The sequence below is a fragment of the Clarias gariepinus genome, chromosome 13, assembly GCF_024256425.1.
Source record: "Clarias gariepinus isolate MV-2021 ecotype Netherlands chromosome 13, CGAR_prim_01v2, whole genome shotgun sequence".
Taxonomy (NCBI): Eukaryota; Metazoa; Chordata; class Actinopteri; order Siluriformes; family Clariidae; genus Clarias; species Clarias gariepinus.
This window is the reverse complement of record NC_071112.1, coordinates 7164241-7174247: the sequence shown is the minus strand read 5'-3', so window position 1 is coordinate 7174247 and position 10007 is coordinate 7164241.

The window sequence follows — 10007 nt, the reverse complement described above, 5'->3', positions numbered from 1 at the left end:
TAATCAGTCAAGATCTACAGTTTCATATATGGTGTACATTGCACCATGTGATTGGTGTACAAAAAATGTTCTTTGGTTTACACTTGTGTCTGCTCTACCCATAATCATTTTTGTGCGCGTTAGAGTCTACAAAAATCCACTGCATTATGAACAACAGAAATTCTAATTTAAAAAAATCAAATTTTTACCAAATGTTTTTCTACAGTACCTATAATATACAGGATGGGAGAAAATTTACTAGGCCATATGTAACTGTTAGCGATAGAACTTGTAGTATCACTGGAGTCATGATAAAAAAGTCCCTCACCATTTTGCTCTTAGTGTGAGTGCGTGGTTAGACCAGCATTTGCCAGGACATTGTGGACCTCATGAATATCCTCCCATCCTTCCATGTGATTTTTTTTCCTGTGGGGATAAGCAAAGTAGGAGGCGTACAGGACAAAGCCTTGTACACTGGAGGACTTGGAGGCACGGATTCAGGAGTTTCTCAGCAACATCCCAAATGACTTCCTTCAGAAGATCTCCATCCCTGGCCATTTGAGGAAACTGGTTGACGCCACTGGTGCCTATGTTGAAATTTAAAGATTTGCTTTCATTTTCCGATGTAATAAAGTACGCGTACAATTAGTTTTAATAACTTTGTATTAGAAATATGGACTTTATTACCTTTTTTTTTTTTTACCCACCCTGTATTTTGTGGTGGCATGGTAACTTAGGGGTCAGCACTTTTGATTCATACCTCCAGGGTTGGGGGGGGCAAATCTGACCTTGGTTATGTTTCTGGAGTTTGCATGTTCTCCCTGTGCTTGGTGTATTTCCTCCGGCTACCTACAACAATCTTTAAAATGTTTGAAAAATGCAAAACAACATTTATTTGACATGGTCGTTAAAATACACACAAATATGTGATACAACGTCAATCTTTAAATGTAACATGGATATAAACATTACTTAGTTATGGGGAAGAAAGGTTTACTCACCGATCATTTACAACATTGCAATGCGAAACATTTAAGCCCAGTATCGTGTAGGTTTTCCCTTCTGCCACCGGAGCCGGTTTATCCCCTCAGGACATGACTCCACAAGACCTCTGGGGTGTGCTGTGGTGTCTGGGTAGGTGGCCTTGGGCTCTTTGTCTCCTGAGCCCCTTGCAACATGGTCTTTCTCACATTAATTAGCAACAAATGTACTGTTCATATGTCATGACAAATAATGTTTAAAATGACGACTCTTGAATACTACATGTCATTTGAAAGCAGTAAGCACACCAGGCAGACTTGCAGAAATGCTCCAGGTGATGTGTGTAATCAAGTATAGGAGCAAATCAGATATAGAGGAAGTGTAACAGAATGAGTTCACCTTGGTTTTAAAATAGCCATTGGTAAAGTTTGCAATCTGCTTTATTCGGCCCTAAACATAACCTGAGACAAACAAACCAGACAAGCGCAAAGATTAAAAAGTTGTTATGCTTAAAGTCAGAATTAGACTCTTTTATTATTATTATTATTATTATTATTATTATTATTATTATTATTATTATTAATAATAATAATAATAATAAAAATTATTATTATTAATGTTAATAAACAAAACAAAACTTATACCTATACTACTATCAGTCAAAACATGGTATTGGTGCTAAAAAAGTGTCTCATCTAGATGAAAAAGTAACACCACTTTATAACAGCACTTTTCAAAAGACTTAATGCTTCTTATCTCCCAAACCATGCTTCGTCTTTTGTAAATATGCCTACACATTTATATTTTTATCAGATATAAAGAAACACATTAGCTAAATACAATTTCATGCCCTTTTATGTAGTGTCTGTAACTTTTTTGAATTCAGATCTTTTAATGATCATTTAGATTGTCATTCAACTTGGCCAATTTAGATTTTACATGAAAAGACAAACCTCAAAGAGTGTATTATTCCAAAATGCTACATTGTTAAGATATTGCAACATGAATTTGATATGGTTACAGACACTACAGATTTTTTCCTTTTACCAAAACCCGAAAAGCAGCCATTTTTACAGGTCATATGCTTTTAGTATCAATACTCACAAAGAGATATGAATAATTAGCATTTTAGGTTATTTCTGGAACACATATAAAATCATTTCTCCAAAACAGCTAAATTTTTTGGGAAGTAAGATTGTTCACTTCCATGTTCCCTAAACTTCAGAAGTAGCTTCTTTGGCACACACATTTTCTGTATTATATGCTTATTAAATTCTTTCGGCTGCTCAGAGCAAGGGGTTGCCACAGCACCACCATGCGGTCCGCACACAACTTTGGCACAGGTTTTACGCCGGATGTCCTTCCCATTTTTCTAAGCAGGCTTGGGACCGGCACTGCATGCAGTGACTAGATTTTATGGGGTGTGGCAACCCACCAATTATGGAGCTCGAACCCAGATCCTTAGATCCTCAAATCACCAACCAAGGACGTTAGCCACCTGAGCCACCACCCCCCTTTTCCACTGTACATGTATAACATTAAAAATAAAATCAGCACCATTACTGTGTTTGGATGTACTGTATGTGTTTGTGAAATAGCCATCTTGCTTAATTCTTGGGCCGGTCATGCTCTGAATTCACCACTAGATGGAGCATTTGTCTTAAATAAGTCTTGTCCTAAAATGAGTTTCCTAATAAGAGTAAAAAATGTGATGAGCTGTGTCCTGATGTAGTCCTGACCAAAACAAAATGTACTTTACACATTAATGGTGTTGCGTCTTAGATGTTTCAGAGCAAAGAAAAACTAAAACAGAGTGAGCGCGCTTGCTAATGAGTTTTACATCATTTTTTTTTATACAAACGGTCCTGAATTGTATTTCATCAGGTATTAAAAAGCTAATGATTTTGCATATTTCGAAAGTTAGAAACCATTAGTTCATACTGCATGGAAGCAGTAATAACATCAGTATAAACCCTGCAGGAATTTTTTGGTTGTAAAACATTGTGGTGACGTCAATTTGGCAACGTTGGGAAAACGTTGGAATTAGGTTAATAGAAATTTGAACGATTTTGATGAGATAATGTCGGGACATGTTGACTTCATGGGATAATGATAATGGGACAATGCTGAACAAATGCCCGCTCAACAAAAGTTGGATGGAGAAAATCATAGAGAAAAAAATTAAATCCATGCATGAAAATAAATGTATGGTGAAAGTTGCAAGTGTAAGTAAATAAAGTTGCAAATGTTTTATTTATTTATTTATTTTTGAAGTGGAATATGACTGTAAATCACCAATAAACACATAATTATTCACATATAAAGTTCGTGTTCATTAATTTTCTCTAAGCATTTAATAACTGGTTAATAAACAGAACGTTTACCCTTTTGAACCCTACTGTTGATGCCCCGCCCTGTTTACAGTCTTGTCTGTTTTCCATGTGTTTGACCTCTGATTAGGGTTACCGCAATATTCACACCTCCAGGCCATAAAAAAATTAAGGTTTACCCTGACACACAAGCTCGCACACGCTCGAGGGCCGCAGAAGTTTTGAACAATGAGTAACGAGGGCCTCTGACTCACTCGACAACACTGATAATTTACTCGTCTTTGTTGTTTTGATGCTCTCCATTATAAGCCCTAATGTGCAGCTTTACCGAGTGACGCACGTAGCAGCTGGAAATGTACAAAGGTTCAAATTTTTTTTTTAAAAAAAGGAGAAATATAATTGCGAAGGTTATTGAAAAGAGAGCGTATCAGTGAATCATGTTGGTGCCTTGGGCTTATAGGAACAGGCAGCAGAAGTTGTTTTTGCATGTATGTGTATCTGTGTGCGTGGGTGTGGGTGTTAGGGTGTGTGTGTGTGTGTGTGTGTTAGTGTGGGTGTGTGTGTGGTCCTACTGCAGTCGTTTTATTGTGTTTCCTGTCAAAAGGACACTGTTCCGTCTTTCATCGCATCACTTTGAAGACGTCCAGTGTCTCAGACAGCAAAAGAGGAGAGGAAGAGAAAGAGAGACGGAATGAAAGAGACGAGGCTTATCTGCACAGAGGTCGAAGGTCAAAGTGTGCGCAGGATCTCTACTGCAAGTACAGAACGAGGAAGTGATGAAAGACAAGGCCAGGCTGTTCAGTCTGCTGATCTGAAATGCATTATGGGTACTGAGTTAAGAGTTAAATGTTTTCTACATCTTACACACCAGCGAAACTGTACATAGGAAATTACATACTGAGACAAGTTAGTTCCTGTTGTCACTCGCAATCAAATCAGCTATAAAGCCCTTTTTCCTCTGTCTGGAAGTTAATAAGACAAAAAGACAAAATAGGACTTGTTACAACAGTTTTCTTTTAACCTCAAACTCTCCTCGTCTATGTGCACCATTTCAAGGTCTATGTAAATGAGCTATTGCTGAGCCACGTCCTGCCAGAGAATTGTACAGCTGAGCGATAGACAGCTAAGGGGATCTTCTTATATGAGGTCACATCGAATTGCCTAATTTTCGCCCCAGCCAATACAAAAAACAGAGATTTTTTTTTTCAATGTTTTCTAATGCACACACTGGAGACCCATCCGAACATCTAAAAATGACTAAAAATGAATTTTGCATAATAGGTACTGTTTAAGGATTAATTAGCTTGACATGCCCTTATACTTATCTGAATATTACACGTCTTTCACTTGTCCTCCTAAAGAATATGTTCTCTCTTTCTCATTCTCTCTCTCGTTTTTCTCATTCACTCATTCTTGGTTGACCTTAACCACCTCATTCATTCATTCTGCCTTTGAATCTCTTCCTCTGTCTCTCCTACTGTGCAACTAACACTCCGCTCCCTTGTCTGGCCTTAATAATCCATCCTTAATACCCGAAGGTCCAGACCCCCGACACATACCCACGATCAGGTTCCCGAGGCCTCCTTTTCACTTTTCTTTTTTTATTTCATACCTCTGTCCCCTTTTTTTTTTCCAGGTTTCCTCTTTTTTTTTTTTTTTTTTTGGACAACTCTATCCATAATAAGTTAACAGCGGGGGGCAGATGAGGAAGCACTCTGACACAAAGAAGCACATAATGCCTTGATTCTGCACACCAAACCTTATAGAAACTGAAAGCTCATTCTTTAAGACACAGCTTAAAGAAGTGCAAAAATGGGACACGGCTGTGATTTTACCAAAAGAGGCTTGCAAAGAAAAATAAAGGAGAACATAATGACACGCCTAGCTTCTGGACCTAAACACAGACAAAGAAAGCACTTTTTTTTTTTTTGCGTCCAGGATGCGTAAGATAAAGCTGTATGTGTGTTTGTGCCAATAAGTGTGACACAGGTGCTATTGTACCCAAAAGAGTCACCACACCACCCACACTCACGAATACATAGACCACATGGATGGACTTAGAATGACCTTCTTCACTTCTGCACCGACAGTAAACAGCAATCCACTGCAAGCATTTAAAAAGGGCTGAAATTTGCTCCGAGAGACAAAAACGTTTTCTTTGGCTAAAAATGAAACCTTGCTGCTTCGCAAAAAGCCAGCACAAGACACTGTTTTAGAAAAAATATTGTGATGGGCAGAAAAATAACTCGGTGTTCTAGCTCATTACATAATCAGTGGTTCTTTCACACAGAACCAGAAGAATCTGTATAGTAAATAAGTGATGACCGAGTGCTAGCCCACATTCACCACCTCCATCTAGCACAAAAACTAGCTGTCAGAACGCAGCCACAACTCAACCCTGATGAACCCGTAACTCGGACACAATATGGACTAAAGACGTTTTTGACCCAAATTTGAGACGTGTATGTTTTGTTTTGTTGGTTTGGCCAAATTCTGACGAGTGCAAGAGTTTAAGTTTGACTGAAACAGATAAACAGAACTAAACGGATAAATAAATCGAAAAGGGGCAAAACCAATCCAAGTCAGTAGATTAGTGAGGTATCAGGTGATCAGCAGACACATACTGTATAATTCTACTATGCTGTCAAATTTTTTAACAAGCTGCCAAATAAATAACCGGCCAAAAATCTCAATTCAGAGGACCCAGACCTAAACAGGAGCTCGGAACTCTCGACAGAGTAGTTTGTGATGTCAAGCTCAGTGGCGCAGTTTCTCAACATGTCATTTATAAGTCTGTGATGAAGCCATATTATGCTCAGAAAAGTTTCTTTCATCTAGAAGTACAGTAGAGCTAGATGTGTAAGTGTGTATGTTTCCTAACAGAAGTCAAAGATTTGGTGAGTACTAGTGCTTAAAAATAAGACTTAGCTAGATTGAGATGTATTACAGCTGCTTTAAAAAAAAAAAAAAAAAAAAAAAAAACACTGTGTTTTTGGCAGAGGTGAGCATCCATTGAAGATAAGTGTCCAGTCACGAAGGACCCGTATGAACATATATTTAGACTAGGTGTGGGTTTTGGAGATAAACAGCAATCAGATTTGAAAAAAAGAAGTTGAGAGATTTGTGTTTTCTTTGTGGGTCTAAGACTTTGTGTATGTCTGCAATTAACTCAAAGGAAGAGAAGAAAATAGAATCCACAAATAAAATGAAAAACTGAATGACATTTTTAGATTGCAGACATTTGCAAACAAAACATTCATCATGGTGATTGCACAGCCTGAGGGACTGGACCGGGCTTGCTCATTACTCGACTCCAAGCGGAAACCTATTTGGGATGCAAAGATCTTAAAAGCTTAATAATTATATTGATCCCTAACAAAAACCTCAATAAATCTTCTTTTAAAGAATGTAGGCAGAAGCTGATCAATGATCTTTTTGTGCGTTTCTGTGCATTATTTCCAAAAAAGACAAAAAAGAATAATTTGACGGTTTTCCGGAACACATACGCCTATACTGAATCATTAGTACTATACTGACTACTGTACACTGGAAGGTGGTTTTGTTTATAAGCAGACATGCTACATCACGTATGTCCTGAATAGAAGACAAATTCTGTCTATGAAGTCTGTACACCTACTCTTTTCATAAATTGTGTGTGCACAGGCATTGCTAACCAACTACTCGGTATGTGTAGTCAGATTCGCTTTTTCTTAAAGTGCCTTCAAAAAGAATTTGTTATGATCAGCACAGGCACTGCAGAGCTTTGGATTTTCCTGTTTTAGATCATGGCCCTTTGTCAAATTCCAAACTGATCATATAGAACATGTAGCACTGGATTTGGACGTGATTAGCAGAGCAGTGGTATTCACCCTTTCAATTGAAGTCCATCTGACCGGCTGAGGGTGTCCGGAGTGTTGAGGTTGTGCATGTATTCCAAGCATTTTTGTTAAATTGTGTGTTTTATGTGTTTGATAACAGTGTCTTTAGCTCACTGACCACCAGTGCTGTTCATAGGTACATGTTGTGCTAATGAGGTTTTGCCTCTTATCCCAACTACCTACAGTATGCAAAAGCGAGGAGATGCCACACATACATACTTGCCCACTGGCCCTTCTAATGATGCCACACTAGCATGGAACATAGTGTAAGAGAGAGTAATTAGCAAATAATTTAATATATATGGAGCTAATTTGGCTTCACTGCTCACTTAATAGTTCAGCAGGATTTGTGAGAAAGTTGAGAGACATTACGAGCAGCACTTTCCTAATGAGGAAGCTTTACTTCACAGCAATAATATAACTCCCTCTCTCATCTTTCTTTCTCCTCTTCTAATAGAAAACCCTAAAAGACAGTTCGAGTCAATTTCAAGTCAACGCCACTGCCAAAATCCTTACGAGTCCTTAAGGGTCTAGCCCCAAAAGCAACAGCTTGCAGCACCACAATGACCACCTAGCCTCTTTCTGAACTGCACATTCTAAACATTTGTAGGCTCCATTACTTCGAAACTATGTGGCCAATGGTTTTGGGTCACCTGAGCATCACATCCATGTGGTTCTTCCCTACAACTGTTGCGGAAAGTTTGAAGCGCACCATTGTATGGAATGTCATTGTGTGTATCTATTTTACCCAAACTAAGAAGCCCAAACCTGTTGTGGTATGAGGTTGCCCTTGTATACAAAGTGAAAACTTTTGTTGGCATGGAAGAGCTCAATTGTCCTGCACAGTTCACTGACCGAACTCAAGACCACTGATAACCTTTGGAATGAACTGGAACTGGAGTCTCCTTACTGAACATCAATACCTGACCTCACTAGTGCTCTTGTGAACACAAATCCCCAAAGCCCTGCTCCAAAATATAGCCGAATGCCTTATTGTAAGAGCAATAGGGGACCTTATTGTAAGAGCAATAGAGGAACTAAATTTGGAATGAGATGCACAACATGCACCACAATATGTGTGTGATGGTCAGGTGTCCACACACACCTCCTAGTTAGACAAGACAAATTTTACTTAATTGAATTTTCTCTCATTTTCCCAAAACACCAAACATTCTGTCTCAGCCAAGAACAACCCAATGGTGCTACTTGCATTTCATTGCCTTTAACAACATTTAGACTTTATTTATCACGCAGCTATTATTTGCTGTTTGCCACTAGGCTGCACTATAGTCATCCAAAAAATATATAAAGGCTGGTCGAAATAATAGTATCCGATCTATCTAATAATGTGGCCTTACAAGGGCCTAATATCTAAACTGACTCTTGTTAAGGAGCATGGATTTTTGGTAAACCGGTGAGGTTTTTTAAGACATAAATATTCATCTCAGCTCTATTGATTTTAATTAGACTGATGGACGCTTGAATTCCAACCTTCGCCCTGGAACCTGTTCAAAACAACACAAGCACTATTATGCAAATATGCCACTTCTATTGACGTCAAGTTTGCGATGCGGAACAATGCAGAACTGAGAGGTCAAGAGTGAGAGCAAAACACACACACACACACACACACACACACACACACACACACACACACTACTGCCTGCCTAAACTGTCAAGAGGGCATCTGTCTACTGTATGTACCACCCTGTCTACGTCAGGCTATGAAACTGAATTTAGTATAATGGTGTGTTTGTGTGTGTGTATGTATGTTTGTGTGTGTGTGTGTTAATCCTTGTTATGTTTGTCAGCGATTCCTTTAAATATCTAAAGAAAGTGATGAAAGATGTCTTCTTTCATAAAACAGGATTCTCAGTCTGGTTCATAGGAAACGACTGCCAAAACACAAAATACTGTTAACACCTTAAACTGTGTTGTGTATGAACTCAAAAAAGAAGAAAAGAATATGTTTTGCTTAGAGATTTGCTTTAGTAGTAATACATCAAAATACTTAATAATAATAATAATAATAATAATAATACAGTAATTTCAAGCTAATTGTAAGCTAATCAGGAGCAAAATCAAGAAGGTGTAAAATAAACAACAACGTGTAAAATAGAAGAACTAGACTAATATTGTATCCTAAGCAGGGCTGGAGTTAGAGAGCAAACCAAACAACTGCGTTGGGCCCACGGTTACAGGGTAAATTATGGTAATATATCATCACACGCTTATTCATGTACAGCTAGCATAAATTGTAAAATTGCAGAAATAAAATAAAGTTCTCTCTTATTTTTGTTTTCATACACAATTATCTGACAGACTCCCAACTCATATCATTCTTCTTTAGCTCTAGTTGGTTATCCAACAGCTCTGCCCGAAGTTACTTATTTTATCAAGAAAGAAAAGAACATGTCTAGTTTTGGTACGTTGGTACCCCAATGGAGACAACACAACCCTTTCCCTACTTCCCCCTGAAACTGTCTTAGGTTGCTTACTGTATCTCCACCCAGCAGTGCGTTTGACTGAAAAAAAAAAACATGGAGTAAAACCGGTAACAGCACATTTCTGATGACTCTGCTTTCATGCAAGAGGATATTTAGCCAACCAATCACTGATCTAGAAAGCAGGCAGAACCCGAGGTCAGGTTAAGGTAAAGATACAGCTTAAATGATGTCACCAAGGAGAATGTAGCCAAGCACTGCATAAACAAACAGACAGTCTATATGATGTGCACAATGGGACATTTTACATCGGGAGACAAGACTGAGAGTTTAGGAAGGATCTAAATCAAGCAGAAAACACAAACAATTACATTAATACACTGGTTGAGCAGTGT